General features: G+C 34.2%; 1 pseudogene; it reads right to left on the minus strand.

Moving 5' to 3' along the window:
• Positions 1-1,311: 1,311 nt before the first annotated feature.
• Positions 1,312-2,143, minus strand: LOC102517938 (annotated as a pseudogene).
• Between the last annotated feature and the right edge of the window lie 13,405 nt (positions 2,144-15,548).

The following is a 15,548-nucleotide window of genomic DNA, read 5'->3' on the forward strand; positions in this document are numbered from 1 at the left end:
ATTACAAGTTTCTAGCAAAGAGTTACAAAATAGAAATAACAACTTCCAACAGAGTGAAAAATACAATAACTTAAATGAACAATACAGCAAAAGGAACCAACAGTAGACTAAATGAGGCAGAAAAATGGATCAGTGGGTTAGAAAACAGAGTAGTGGAAATCACTACTGCAAAACAGAAAAAAGAAAAAAATAATGCAAAAAAATGAGGACACTTTAAGAGACCTCTGAGACAATATCAAGTGCACTGATATTCACATTACAGGGGTCCCAGAGGGAGAAAAGAGAGAGAAAGGGATAGAGAACATATTTGAAGAGCTAACAGCTGAAAACTTCCCTAACTTGGGAAAGAAACAGTCACTCAAGTCAAGGAAGTGCAACGTCCCATACAGGATTAACCCTAAGAGGAATACAATGAGACATATGTCAATTAAAATGACAAAAATTAAAGCTACAGAGAGAATTTCAAAACTCCCAACAAACAAAATTCCAGGACTAGATGGCTTCATAGGAGAATACTACCAAACGTTTAGAGAAGAGTTAACTTATATTATTCTGAAACTATTACAAAAATTTGCAGAGGAAAGAATAGCTCCAAATTCATTCTGTGAGGCCACCATCACCCCGATTACAAAACCAGACAAAGATATCATTTGAAAAATTGTAGGCCAATATCACTGATGAACTTAGATGCAAAAATCCTCAAGAAAATACTAGCAAATTGATGCCAATAATACATTAAAAGGATCATATACCATGATCAAGTGGGATTTATCCCAGGGATTCAAGGATTTTTCAATATCTGTAAATCAATCAATGTGATACACCACATTAACAAACTGAAAAATAAAATCCATATAATGATCTCAATAGATGCAGAAAAAGCTTTTGATAAATTTTATTATCCATTTATGATAAAAATCCTCCAGAAATTGGGCATAAGGGAACATACCTTAACATAATAAAGGCCACATATGACAAACCCACAGCTAACATCATACTCAATGGTGAAAAGCTGAAAGCATTTCCTCTAAGATCATGAACAAGACAAGGATGCCCACTATCGCCACATTTATTCAACATAGTTTTGGAAGTCTTAACCACAGCAATCAGAGAAAAAAAGGAAATAAAAGGAATCTAAACTGAAAAAGAAGAATTAAAGAAGTCACTGTTTGCAGATGACAAGATACTATATATAGAAAATCCTAAAATCGCCACCAGAAAATGACTAAAGCTCACCAATGGATTTGGTAAAACTGTAGGATAAAAACACATTTATTGTACCATCCAGCCAAGGGTACAAACATAAAACATTTCAAAATTTAAGGAGAATATGAAAACATCAGGCAATACCTAGAGTACTACTATAAATATAGCCTTTACCTATAGTAAAAATTAAGCCATTCAAACATTTTGGTCATCATCCCAGTCTTTCTTCCCACTTGGAGGCTTGGGCTCACCAGCTGACTTTGCCATGATAATCTGATTCACTCTAAGTATAGTGACTGCAGCATTAGTAGCCAGTTTGATAGCCCAGTATTTTCTCAGGTAAGTATCTTTAACGCCAGCTTTCAACATGTCCTTTACAGCAGGAACTTCAGCCTCAATATCTAATCCAACATTTTTACTTCCTTCTTGATGTACTGCATAAAGTTTAGAGATTATTTCATTGGCCTAAACTCCAGTTTTCTGCCAGTACCCAGGAAATAGCTTTGAATGTCTCAGCAAACTTTTTAATGGCATACTATTCAAGTCTCCATATGATGTGATCTGTTTGACTAACTCAACTTCTGTTGCTCCACCTCCAGGTACAAGATGTTTATCTCTTGTGAGAACTTTGAAAGTATTAATACCATCATCTACTGCTTTTTCTATATTATCCATCAGATTGTCTGTAGAGCCTCGAACCACTATGATAAAAATGGCACCATCTTCCTTTTTGTGCTTAAAAACAACCACCTGCATATCTCCAACTCTGATAGGTCAACATTGCCAGAATGTCATATTTCTTCAAGGACAAGAGGAGTCAACCTAGGAAGAGTAGTAGCACCAACTGTTTTACATAGTCTACTGATATCCAATTTTGAGTTCTGCCTCACCAACATGATACTGTATTTGTTTGCAAAATGAAGAGTCATGTCTGACATGTAAAACAGTTGGTGCTACTATATACTACTATATATTCAAGAAATCAGTCAACTAAGTTATAAATAGTAAGTATTTCATTTGTGTCTTTTTTTTTAGATTCCTCATATAAGTGATGTCATATGGCATTTAAAAAATTTTTGTTTATTTTTTATTGAAGTATAGTTGATTTACAATGTTGTGTTAGTTTCAGGTGTACAGCAGAGTGATTCAGTTACATATATATATATTTTTTTCTTTTTCAGATTCTTTTTCATTATAGGTTATTACAAGATATTGAATATTGTTACCTATGCCATGTAGTAGATCCTTGTTGTTTCTCTGTTTTATGTAGTAGTATGCATCTGTTAATCCCAAACTCCTAGTTTATCCCCATCCCCTTTCCCCTTTGGTAACCATGAGTTTGTTTTTGATGTCTGTGAATTTGTTTTTTAAATAAGTTCATTTGTATCATTTTTAAAGATTCCACATATAAGTGATATCATCTGATATTTGTCTTTGACTTACTTCATTTAGTGTGATAATCTCTAGGTCCATCCATGCTGCTACAAATGACATTATTATCAACTACTTGGAGAAGTTGTTTGTAACAATCAATGCAGTAGCTATTTTAAGTGAGCCAGAAGTACAGCATCCTGCTGCAAAAATGATCATAATAGCTTCCCACACACAAGAGCAAATCAAAACCACAGCTGATACTGGTGCAAATATAATAACAGGTGGCAAAGTGTCAGACATGATTCTTCATTTACTAAAATTCATCAATCCTTCAGCAGTCTTTATCAGTACCGTTCCCTTAGTGTCTGTTCTGCCATCAAAAGGACAAAAGTACACTGATATTTTTCCATCTTTGACAGCTGTTACATTACCTTTGGTTTCCTTCTTAAAAACCATGCCATGCGATACCGAAAAGGAATAGATACCAGAATTGAGAATTTTACAAACTCTGATGTCATCAACACTGAAATGGCAGGAATCAGGAAAAATAGATACATATGCCTGAGCAATAAGTGTGGCTGGAAACACTTTATTTACCATACTCTTTACTCATTATGGAACTATGGAGGAGAGATGACACTTCATCAACATCCTGAAGGTTTTTTGCAGAACAACATACCAAGTCAGGAAGAATCTCATAGGCTTTTCTGCAGGCTATTTTAAAACTTTCTATGACCTCTGAAACTCATAGGCCAACTCTCAGAAGCTCTTCAGCTAATTCCAAAAGAGCTCCAGCAAAAACCAGAACAAAATTTGTGCCATCTCCAACCTCTTGCTCTTGTGTGTGAGAAGCTATTATGATCATTTTTGCAGCAGGATGCTGTACTTCTGGCTCACTTAAAATAGCTACTGCATTGATTGTTACAAACAACTTCTCCAAGTAGTTGATAATAATGTCATTTGTAGCAGCATGGATGGACCTAGAGATTATCACACTAAATGAAGTAAGTCAAAGACAAATATCAGATGATATCACTTATATGTGGAATCTTAAAAAATGATACAAATGAACTTATTTAAAAAACAAATTCACAGACATCAAAAACAAACTCATGGTTACCAAAGGGGAAAGGGGATGGGGATAAACTAGGAGTTTGGGATTAACAGATGCATACTACTACATAAAACAGAGAAACAACAAGGATCTACTACATGGCATGGGTAACAATATTCAATATCTTATAATAACCTATAATGATAAAGAATCTGAAAAAGAAAAAATATATATATTTGTAACTGAATCACTCTGCTGTACACCTGAAACTAACACAACATTGTAAATCAACTATACTTCAATAAAAAATAAACAAACATTTTTAAACGCCATATGACATCACTTATATGAGGAATCTAAAAAAAAAGACACAAATGAAATACTTACTATTTATAACTTAGTTGACTGATTTCTTGAATATGTATAAGCACATTTGACTGTCCTTTATGATTGGATTACCCCATTCTGTTGATTCTTATTTTGTAGTTGGCTTTATTCCTTTGATAACTATGTAAGTTTAAAAAGCTAAAGCTCTCATCTGTTCCTAGAAACAATGATCAGTACATTTATGTAAACTAAAATATGTGCAGTATACTGTATATATGTATTTACATGCAATATAATATATATGTGCAGTTAAACTGTCTTCAGAGCTAAAGACACAAATAGACTGAAAGTGAGGGGGGAAAAATAATTTCTTGCAAATGTAAATGACAAGAAAGTGGAGGTAGCAACATTCAAATCAGATAAAGTATATTTGAAAAGAAAGTCTATAAAAAAGACAGAAGGGCATTATAAAGACAAATGGATCAATACAAGAAGAAGATATTACACTTTTTAATATGACTGCTTTTAATACAGGAGCAACTAAATGCATAAAACAAATATTAACACACATAAAAGGAGAAACTGACAATAATACAATAATAGTAGGGGAGTTTAACATCCCATATACATCAATAGAATGACTATCCAGACAGAAAATCAGTAAGAAAACAGTGGTCTTAAGCAGACCAGTTGGAATTAATAAATGTCTATAGGACATTATATCCAACAACAGCAGAATACAGTTTTTGCAAGTGCATATAGAACGTTCTAGGATAGATCCTATGCTAGGACACTAAAGTCTCAACAAATTTAAGAGAAAAACAGTATCAAGCTTTTGTTTCCAATCACAATGGTAGGAAACTAGAAATCAGTCACAAGAAGAAAAATTGGAAAAACTCACATTTGGAGACTAAACACCATGCTAGTGGAAAAAAAAAAAACAGTCAGTGAAGAATTCCAAGAGGAAGTCAGAAAATACCTCAAGACAAATAAAAATGGAAACATACTTTCCAAAATCTATGGAAGGCAGCAAATGTTCTAAGAGGGAAGTTTGCAGCAATACAGGCCTGCCTTAAGACACAAGAAAAATCTCAAATAAACAACCTAACCTGCTATCTAAAGGAATTAGAAAAAGGAACAATGAACAAGGCCCAAAGTCAGCAGAAAGAAAAAAATAATAAAGATCAATGAAACTGATTTGCTTTTTTTTTCTTTTTGAAAAAATAAACAAAATTGATAAACCTTTGCCAAGGTCATCCAGAAAAAAAAAGAGAGAGAAGTCATATAAAATAAGAAATGAAAGAGGACAAAAAACAACCAATATCACAGAGATACAAATATATATATAACCAAATACTATGAAAAATTATATCCAACAAATTGGACAACCTAGAAGAAATGGACACATTTCTAGGAATTTGGCCTTCTACAGATTGGACTTCCAGAAATTTTAGATTTCTACAATTTTAATTTCTAGAATTTCAAGACTAAATCAGAAATAAACAGACATTCTCAACAGGCCAATTACTAGTATTGAAACTGATTTGTAATAAAAACCTCTCAGGAAACGGAAATCCTGAACAGGATGGCTTCACAGGAGAATTATACCAGACATATAAAGAAGAGCTAATATCCATCTTTCCCAAGCTATTCCAAAAAACTGAAGAGCATGGAACATTCTCAAATTCATTCTACAACTCACCATTACTCTGATACCAAAACCAGACAAAGACACTACAAAAAAAAAAAAAAAAAGGAAATTACGGGATTGTATCTCTGATGAACATAGATATAAAAATTATCAATAAAATACTAGCAAACTGAATTCACCAATATGTAAAAAGGATCATACATCATGATCAAGTGTGATTTATTCCAGGGATGCAAGAATGGTTCAATATCCACAAATTAATCCTTGTGATATACCACATTACAAAAAGGATAAAAATTACATAATCATTTCAATACACAGAGAAAAAAGCATTTGACAAAATTTAACACCCATTCATGATACAAATTCCCATTAAGCTGGTATAGAGAAAACATATCTCAATATAGGAAAGATCATTTCTGACAAATGCATAGCGAACATCATACTCAACAGTGAAAAGCTTAAAGCTTTCCTTTTAAATAAGAAACAAGACAAGGATGCCCATTCTCATCATTTCTATTCAACATAGTATTAAAAGTCTTAACTATAGCAATCAGACAAGTAAAAGAAATAAGAGGTATTCAAACTGGAAAGACAGAAATAAATTTGTCACTATTTGCAGATAGCATGATACTATATACAGAAAACCCATAAAGTCTCCACCAAAAAAAAACCCTTTTAGAATAAATGAATTCAGTAAAGTTGTAGAATACAAGATTAATATCCAGAAATGTGTTGCTTTTCTATACACTAATAATGAATTATCAGAAAGAGAAAGCAGAAAAAAAGACCATTTAAAATTGCATCAAAAACAATAAAATACTTAGGAGTAAACTTAAGCACAGGGTAAAAGACCAATACTGTAAAAACTATAAAACACTGATGAAGGAAACTGATGATGTTGTGAAGAAATGGAAAGATATCTGTGTTCCTTCCATGGGTTGGAAGAATTAATACTGATAAAATGGTCATACTACCCATAGCAATTTACAGATTTAATAAAATCTCTGTCAAAATACCTATGACATTTTTCACAAAACTAGAAAAAATAATTGTAAAATTTATATGAAATCACAAAAGATCCAGAATTGACAAAGTAATCTTGGGTAAAAAGAACAAATCTTGAGATAATTCACAAGTGGCCACATAGGAAGATCCTGACCTCATCTCTTCTTACAAACACATCAAAATTACAACTAATTACACAACAAAAATTACAGAGCAATTATTGATAAGTAAGACTGGAATCTCCAGAAAAGATCTTCTACAATTAAGTACAAGGAAGGAACAACAATGAGATGGAATGGAGGAGTGGAGTCACAGTTTGGTTAAGACCCATAACTTTGAGTGGTGATCCACAAACAGGAGAATAATTACAATTGCAGAGATTCTTCTCAAGGAGCAAGGGGTCTGAGCCACACATCAGGCTCTCCAAACTGGCAGTCCTGCACCAGGAAAACAAGCCCTGAGAACATCTGGCTTTGAAGGCTGGTGGGGCTTACTTTCAGAAGACCCAGAGGGCTGTGGGAAATAGACACTCCACTCTTAAAGGATACACACAAAATCTCACATGCTCTGGGGCCCAGATCAGAAGAAGTAATTTGAAAGAAGCCTGAGTCATACCCACCTGCTGATCTTGGAGAGGCTTTGAGAGAGGCAGGAGGAAACTGGAGGTAACACTGAGAACACAGACACTGGTGGTAGCCATTTTGGGGAGCTTATTCTACCATGTAGACACTGGTGCTCACAAGCACTAGTTTGGAATCTTCCCTCTAGCTTATTCAACTTAGGTCCAAGCCCTACCACACACTGACCCCAACAGAGTGGGACGCCTCAGGCCAAGCAACAAACAAGGTGGGGACATAGCCCCACCTACCAACAGGCAGGCTCCCAAATGACTCTTTGAGACCACAACCACCTCTGGACACTGCCCTGTCCATCACAGGGCCCAGAACTCAGCTTCACATACCAGAGTGAAGGCACTAGACTCAGCTGAATGAGGAGCCCAAAGTGTCAGGGCCCTGAAGCCAGATACCCCATGACCCAGCTCCATTCACCACTGGGTAGATAGCAGCCCAAGGACACAATGGGCACCAGCTGTGCCTACCTGGGGACTGACACCAGCCCCAAGATCTCTGCTTTCCTGAAGTACATTACCAATAGACCCAGCCCACCCACCAGCAGGCTGGCACCAGCCCCAGGATCCCACTGGCCCCCACCCCAATCACCAGCAGATCAAATCCAGCTCTGGGACACCTTGAACCCAACATCCAGTAGCCCCAGGATCTAGCTCTACTTATCAGCTGGCTGACAACAGCTTCAGGAACCCCTGGGCCTTGCCACTAGAGACCCTGGGATACATCTCCACCCACCAGTGAGCCATCAGTAGCCCTTGGATCACTTGGTCTCCAGCCCTGGCACCAACCCACCAACACCAGCTCTAAGAGACATTGGACTCCTCAGCCAGCTGCCTCACTAGGCCCACACGACCTTTCGGATATCTGAGACCTGCAGCCGGCCATATCAAGAACACTCCCACCCACCAGCAGGCTGAAGCTAGATCCAGGAACTCTGGTCCCTCAACTACCCACTCCAGAACCTGGCTCTGCTCACCAGTGAGCCAAAACTACTCAAGGCCCCCTCCACAGCCAGCTATATCAAGACACAGCCCTACCAACCAGTGGTAGACAGAATCTGCTCAAGGCAGGGCATAGCAACCAACCCAGCCAGTGCCCAGCCATGCCTAGAGACCACCCATAGCAATCAGCCCACCAAAACAGAAAAACTCATGCAGCTTACATAAGGGATGTCCCTAGAGAATATATCTCTGGTGACCAGAGGGGAGTTCTAGGATGCAGAGGATACTCCTACAAAAAGTCACTTCTGCAAGATCAAGATCAGGTAGCATAACCAACCTACCAACAAAGAACAAAAACAGCATATTAGGCAAAATGAGATGACAGAAGAACATTTTCCAAATGAAGGAACAAGATTAAAAATCCCAAAGAACTAAATGAAGTGGAGATAGACAATCTATCCAACAAAAAGTTCAAAGAAACAGTTGCAAAGATGATCAAAGAACTAGGAGAAGAATGGATGAATAGAGTAAGAAGTTAGACTTTTTAACAAGTAGTTATAAAATATAAAGAAGAATCAAGCAATAAAATGAGTAAACTAAAAAATACACAGGAAGAAATCAACAGTAGATTAGTTGATACAGAAGAACATAGTGAGCTGAAAATCACTGAACCTGAATAATAGAAAAAGAAAGAAAGAAAAGAAAGGAAAGGAAAGGAAAAGAAAAGAAAGAAGAAAAAAGAAAAGAAAAAAAAAAGGAAAGAAAGAAAGAAAGAAGGAAGGAAGGAAAATCAGGACAGTTTAAGAAACTTCTAGGATAATAACAGACATAGTAACAGTCTTATTATGGAGGTCCTAGAAGGTTAACAGAGATAGAAAGTAGCAGAGAATATATGTGAAGAAATATTAGCTGACATCTTTCCTAACCTGGGAAAGCAAACAAACACCCAAGTCTGGGAAGCACAGAGAGTCTCAATCAGGATCAACACAAAAAGGATGACAGAAAAGACACATTGTAATTAAAATGGCAAAAATTAAAGATAAAGAGAATATAGAAAGCAGCACAGGAAAAGCAACAAGTTCCATATAAGGAAGTTCCCTTAAGGCTACTTTTCAAATTGCAAGGGAAAGAACAGAAGAGGAAAGGAACAAAAAGAAACAAACAAACAAAAGAACTACAACATAATCCCAGAATAATGAACAAAATGGCAGTAAGTACATGCCTATTAATAATTACTTTAAATGTAAATAAACTAAGTGCTCCAGTCAAAAAACAGACAGCAGATAAACAGGTACAAAATAAAAAAGCATATATATATTGCCTACAAGAGACTCACTTCAGACCTAAAAAGATATACAGACTAAAAGTGAAGGGGTAGAAGAAGTTATTTCATGCAAATAGAAATCAAAATAAAGCTGGGTAGCAATACTTATATCAAAAAGATAGACTTTAAAATAAAGATGTAACAAGAGACAAGGTTATATAGTGATCCAGGAATAAATTCAAGAAAACAATTATAAATATATCTAATATAGGAGCACCTAAGTACATAGAGCAAATATTAACAGACATAAAGGGAGAAATTGAGAGTAATGCAATGACAGTAAGGGAATTTAACACTCCACTTACATCAATGAACAGAGCATCCAGACAGAGTATCAGTAAGGAAACATTGGCCTTAACTAACAAATGAGACCAGTGGAACTAACAGACAGAGACAGACACAGAGAGAGAGACAGACAGACAGACAAAGATAAAGAAGATTTCATCCCAAAGCAGCAGAATACATATTCTTTTCAAGTTCACATGGAATATTTTTCAGGATAGATCACATGCTTGGCCACAAAACAAGTCTCCGTAAATTAAACAAAGCTGAAACCATATTGAGCATCCTTTCTGACCATAAATCTATGAGACTAGTAATTAATCAACTACAAAAAACTGAAGAAGAAAACAAAAACACAAGGAAGTTAAACAGTACACTACTAAACAAAAAATGAACCACTGAAGAAAGCAAAAAAGAAATTAAAAATACTCAGAGACAAATGAAAATGAAAACACAATTCAAAATATTTGGGACACAGCAAGCAGTTCAAAGAGTGGAGTTCACACCGATACAAGCCTATCTCAGGAAACAAAAAAAAAAACTCAAACAACCTAACCTTACACCTAAAAGAACTAGAAAAAGAATAACAAACAAAACCCAAGGTTAGCAGAAGGAAAGAAATCATAGAGCAGAAATACATGAAATAGTGTCTAAATAAATAATAGAAAAGATAAATGGGACTAAGATCTGGTTTTTTGAAAAGATAAACAAAATACATAAATGTTTAAGCAAGAGTCATCAAGAAAAATAAGAGAGAGAGCATAGAGCAATAAAATCAGAAATGAAATAGAAGTTACAACCAACACCACAGAAATACAAAGGATCATAAGAAATTACCACAAAAAATCATATGCCAATAAAATGGACAACTGAGAAGAATTAACAAAATCCTAGAAATGTTCAAGCTCCCCAGGCTAAACCAGGAAAAAACCAAAACAGAAAATATGATCAGATTTGTTACCAGTAAGGAAATGGAATTAGTAGTTTAAAAAAACTCTGAACAAATAAAAGCCCAGGACCAGATGGATACATTGATGAATTCTACCAAACATTTTGAGAAGAGTTAACACCTATCCATCTCAAACTTTTCCATAATATTGTAGAGAAAGAAATTCTGTTCATTCTATGAAGCCAGAATCACCCTGGTACTAAAACCAGACAGACATATCACACAAAAAAAGAAAATCACAGGCCAATATCACTGATGACCAGAGACAAAAATCCTCAACACAATATTAGCAAACCAAATCCAACAATATGTAAAGGATTATGCACCATGATCAAGCAGGGTTTATTCCAAGGATGCAAAGATGGTTTGATATCTGTAAATCAATCAATGTGATACACCACATTAACACACTGAAGAATAAAAATCATAGGATAGTTTCAATAAATGTAGAAAAAGATTTGACAAAATTCACTATCCATTTATGATAAAAAAAGAAAAACTTTTCACAAAGTGGATATAAAAGGAACATACCTCATCACAAAACAGGCCAAATATGTTAAGCCCTCAGTTAACATCATACTCAATAGTGAAAAGCTGAAAGTACTTCCTCTAAGATCAGGAACAAGACAACAATCTTCATTCTCATCACTTTTATTCAACGTAGTACTGGAAGTCCTAGCTATAGCAGTAAGACAAAAAAAAAAAAAAAAGATAAATAAAAAGAATCCAAAATGCAAAGAATTAAAACTGTCACTATTTGCAGATGACATGATACTACATGTAGAAAATCCTATAGACACCATCAAAAAAATACTAGAGCTGATCAATGAATTTGGTAAAGTTGCATGATACAAAATTAATAATTAATGTAAATAAATCTGTTGTACTCCTGTACACTAACAACAAACTATCAGAAAGAGAAGTTAAGGAAACAATCTCATTTATAATCACATCAAAAAAAATACCTAGGAATAAATATAAGCAAATAAAAGACCTGTACTTGGAAAACTATTAAGACACTGATTAAAGCAATTAAAGATGATAAAAAGAGATGGAAAGATACATTATGTTCTTGGATTAGAAGAGTCAATGTTGTTAAAATGACCGTATTACCCAAGGCAATCTACAGATTCATTGCGATCCCTATCAAATTACCAAAGGCATTTTTCACAGAACCAGAACAAATAATCTTAAAATTTATTTGGAAATATCAAGGACCCTCAAATACCAAGAGAATCTTCAGAAAGAACAACAAAGCAAAAGTTATCATACTTCCTGACTTCAGACTATACTACAAAGGTACAGCAATCATTACAGCATGGTTTTGGCATAAAAACAGACACACAGATCAATGGAACAGAATAAAGAGCCCAGAAATAAGCCAACATACTTATGGCCAATTAATCTATGAGAAACGAAGTAAAAATTTACAATAGAGAAAAGCCAGTCCCTTCAATAAGTGGTGCTGGGGAAACTCGACAGCTACATATAAAAGAATGAAATTTGAAAAGTATCTCACCATATACAAAAATAAACTCAAAATATTTTAAAGATATAAATGTAAGACTGGAAACCATAAAATTTTTAGAAGAGAATATAGTCAGAACACTCTTCCACATAAATTGTAGCAATAATTTTTTGGATCTGCTTCCTAAGGCAAAAGAAACAGAAGCAAAATAAACAAATGGGATCTAATTAAACCTAAAACCTACCCAGCAAATGAACTCATTGACAAAATAAAAAGACAACTTACTGAATGGGAGACAGTATTAGCAAATTATATAACTGATAAGTGGTTAATATCCAAAGTATGTAAATAACTCATACAACTCAATATCAAAGCCTGATTGAAAATAGGCAAAAGACCTGAATAGATATTTTCCAAAGAAGATATACTCGTGAACAACAGGCACTTGAAAAATGCTCAACATCACTTATCTTCAGAGAAATGCAAATCAAAACTACAGTGATATATCATCTCACACCTCTCTGAATGGCTATCATCAAAAAGACCAGAAATAATAAATGCTGGTGAGGTTGTGGAGAAAAGGGATCCCTTGCACACTGTTGGTGGGAATGTAAATTAGTGTAACCACTAAGGAAATCAGTGTGGACGTTCTTCAGAAAACCGAAAATAGAACTACCATATGAACTAGCAATTATACTCTTGGTTTTATATCCAAAGAAAACAAAAATTCTAATTCAAAGAAAGATTCATGCACCCCAATCTTTATAGCAGCTTCATTTAACAATAGTCAAGATATAGAACTAATGTAAGTGTCCATCAACAGATGAAAGGATAAAGAAGATACACATACACACACAGAGACAATGGAACACCACACAGCCATATAAAAGACTGAATTTTGCCATTTGCAACAACATAAATCAGTCCTGGAGGGTATTATGCTTAATGAAATAGGTCAGACATAGAAAGACAAATACTGCATGTTATCACTAATACGTAGAATATAAAAAATAAAATAAATATAACAAAACAGAAACACACTCACAGATATATAGAACAAACTAATGGTTACAAGTGGGGAGAGTGAAGTGGGTAGGGGCAAGATATGTGCAATGGATTGAGGTACAAATTACTATGTATAAAATTAGTAAGTAACAAGGATATATTGTGAAGTACAGGAAAATATACCCATTATTTTGTGATAACTTTAAATGGGGTATAATCTATAAAAATACTGAACTATGTTGTACACCTGAAACTAATATAATACTATAAATCAAGTATACTTCAATTTTAATATTTCTAAATTCAAAAAATAAATTGTTAAAAAGAAAAAATGAGCAAGACCTTAAATAGATATTTGTCCAAAGATCTATCAGTTCCCAACTGGCTCATGAAAAGGAATTCATCACCATCTATCATTAACAAAATGCAAATCAAAACCATAATGAGATACCATTTCACGCCCACTGGGAGACTTCAATCAAGAAAATGTAAAGTAACAAGTATTGGAAAGGATGTAGAGAACTGGACTCCTCATAGATTGCTGATGGGAATGTATCATGGTGCAGTTGCTGTAGAAAACAGTTTTGCTATTCCTCCAAAAGCTAAATATAGAACTACCATGACCCCATTTCCACTTCCTAGATATATTTTATTTCAAGAGAAATGAAAACATATGTCCACATAGCAACCTGGACACAAATTTTCATAGGAGCATAATAGCTGAAAGATAGAAATAACCCAAATGTTCATCTATGGACTAATAACTATAAACAAATTATGGTATATACAAACAATGGAATATTATTCAGCTACAAAAAGGAACAAAGTACTGTTACATGCACCAAGTTGGACAACCTCAAAAACATTATGGTCAGTGAAAGACGTCAGATACAAAAATCACATACTACATGATTTTTTTATATGATATACCCAGAATAAGCTAATCTATCAAGACATAAGGCCCATTAAAATTTACCAGGGGATAGACAGAAGAAATGGAGCATGATTACTGAAGATATTTGAAGTGTTTTATGGGATGATAAAAAAGTTTCAAAACTAAAAAGCACTGGTAGTTGTTCAACATTATGAATATACTAAATACTACTGCATTGTACCCTAACTACCACTGAATAGCACACTTTAAAATGGTTAATTGTATATTATGTAAATTTTATCTAAAACAAAAAACTTCCCCACAATAACACCAGAATAAGATAACTTTACAAAAAAGATTTAGGAAAAAAAATATATGGAACAAGTAATACCCATGTATCACAAACTACTTCATTGAATAAGGAGAAAAAATGTCCATTTTATTTTATAAGGCTAGGAAAAGCTTAATAACAAACCCCAAGTGGGACAATACAACTTAAGGGGATATTACAACAAACTAATTTTAAATATATGTTAATAGAGAAAAGAATACTAAGTTCAATACACCAGCTAATTAAAAATCTTCACCACAACTCTGAGTGCCTTAAAAAGGTTCATCCATTAACATGACACAACTAACAAAAGAATCAATGATCATGAAGAGGAATCAGTAAAAACTACCCAAACTAAAGCAGAAAAATTGAACAGAGTAAATTAAACAAGGAAAAAGAAAAGGACAGAACACCCCAGAGCTGTAGTACAAACCAAAAAGTATAAGCAAGTATAACTGAAATGTCAGAAAGAGAAGACAGAGAGATAGACAAAGAAATATTTAAAGAGGTTATGCTGAAAATTTTCCAAAATTATTGACAGTCACCAAACTACAATTTCAAAAAGCTCAAAAATACCAAAGAGGCTTTTTAAAAAGAAATTGACACCACATGATTTTTTTGCTCAAAACCAAACACAGAAAAGCCTGAAGGAAGTCAGAGAAAAAGCCATAGGGAAGATCTTTAGCCAAAATTCAGACTTCACATTAAAAACTATGAAAGCTGAAAACAATGGAGACATCTTTAAGATGCAAAAGACAAAAACTATTTACAAAGAATTTTATACACAGGGTAAAGAGCATCAAAATGACAACTTCTGCTCCTCCAAGGACACAGTTAAGACAATGAAACAGCTAGATACAGAACAGAAGAAAATATTGCAAATTACATAGTTGATTAAGGACTTAGGTCTAGATTATATAAAGAACTCTCAAATTCACTGTTAAGAAACAATCCAATAAAAAATGGACAAAATAGACACAACCAATGAAAGCAAATTTATATAGCAAATAACCACATGAAAACTACACCCACAGTCATTTTTGAAATGCAAACTACAATGAGATAATGCTACATGTTTCTTACAATAGTTAAAATTATTTGACAATGTAAAGTGATAACAAGGAT

Source organism: Camelus ferus, chromosome 1 (genome assembly GCF_009834535.1).
Source record: "Camelus ferus isolate YT-003-E chromosome 1, BCGSAC_Cfer_1.0, whole genome shotgun sequence".
In the NCBI taxonomy this organism is placed as follows: Eukaryota; Metazoa; Chordata; class Mammalia; order Artiodactyla; family Camelidae; genus Camelus; species Camelus ferus.